The following is a 1,433-nucleotide window of genomic DNA, read 5'->3' on the forward strand; positions in this document are numbered from 1 at the left end:
GTTGACATTTTAAACCTTAATAAAAAATCGATACAGGGCTTTAGAATATYGATACAGTATCGGGAAATGAAATATCGCGATATTTCATTGTATCAATATTTTTCTTACACCCCTAATTCTGCTTCGAGCATTTTGTTTAAAACTAATAGATCTCCTCTAATGGTGAATAAATGTTTAAAATAGAAGGATTTGTTGAAAGGATGCTTTTAATGCCAGTTTGAGACCGGCGTTTTCCTCAAAGCCTCTCTTTCTTACTTCCAAGCCAAGCTGAGACCGCTATACTCTCCACTTCTCCTAAAGACCCGTTCAACCTGTATCTCTTTTTCAAAATAACAAAAGAATAAAGCCAAAAGTTGCAAACTTTTATCATGAAAAGGGGAAAAGAAGAAGAAGAACTGAATTACAGAGTTTCAATTATTCAAGCAGACTAGTTTTGGTGATTTTTATAATATTTTCACAACTTCTGGGCAAACAAGGTTATGGGCCCCCTCTGTGCTCTCTGGCGCACCCCCCGGGGGTGGTGGTCTGCCCAGATTGGGAACCACTGTCAAATCTCACCTCTTCAAATGACAGAGGATATAGTCTGTAAAACTGACTGAGGTATAGTCAGTTTTGTGTTAATTAGATTAAAAATGATTACATTCCTAACATTTCATTAGAAGGCATCTGGTGGTTTGCAAGATATTTTGCTAACAGACAGACAAGCAGCTCTGCTTGTGACTTAAATGACTCCTGGATCATTTTGAAAATAAAACAAGCATAGAAATAAATAAATTTAAAAACATAAAAGGAAAAGGAACATCCTGTTTGATATTTCTGGCCACTTTTTAACCCTTTACTCTCAGGAAACATTAACTAGCCCTACATTGGACTTTCCACACTTCTCACCCCACTGGAGTCACATCCTGTTTTCAGCTGCTTTAGATTTCACAAGAAGAACTCTCCAGGACGTTCACTGAAATGATAATGAATTCATCTCCGCAGTTCGACTGGATGGAGGAAGGAATTGTAATGTGGAGTCACTTCGAGGTTGTTTAGTTCCCTAGAAATACAACTCCCAACACAAACGAACAAATCAGCAGGCCGTCGTGGAATCTCATACTCCCCGAGCTGCAAGTGATGAACCGACTGCAAGACAATGTGTTTTCTGGYTAAATCTGGGAATGTTCATGGGGAGAAAAAAAAAAGAGAGCTGTGCACAGCAAGTTGTCTTTATTCCTGGGGGTGGGGTGGGGGGTGTTTGAGCGTTTCATCATGTGAGGGGAGTAGGAGGTAATGGAATTAGACTTGCAACAACAGAGGCTCTGAAAAATAAACAGAATGCTTTAGGAAAGAAAGCAAACTTCAAGATTCCCGTCAACATTCTGACGTGCACAAAAACACACACACACACACACACACACACACACACACACACACACACACACACACAC

Source organism: Austrofundulus limnaeus, unplaced genomic scaffold, assembly GCF_001266775.1.
Source record: "Austrofundulus limnaeus strain Quisiro unplaced genomic scaffold, Austrofundulus_limnaeus-1.0 Scaffold4, whole genome shotgun sequence".
NCBI classification, from domain to species: domain Eukaryota; kingdom Metazoa; phylum Chordata; class Actinopteri; order Cyprinodontiformes; family Rivulidae; genus Austrofundulus; species Austrofundulus limnaeus.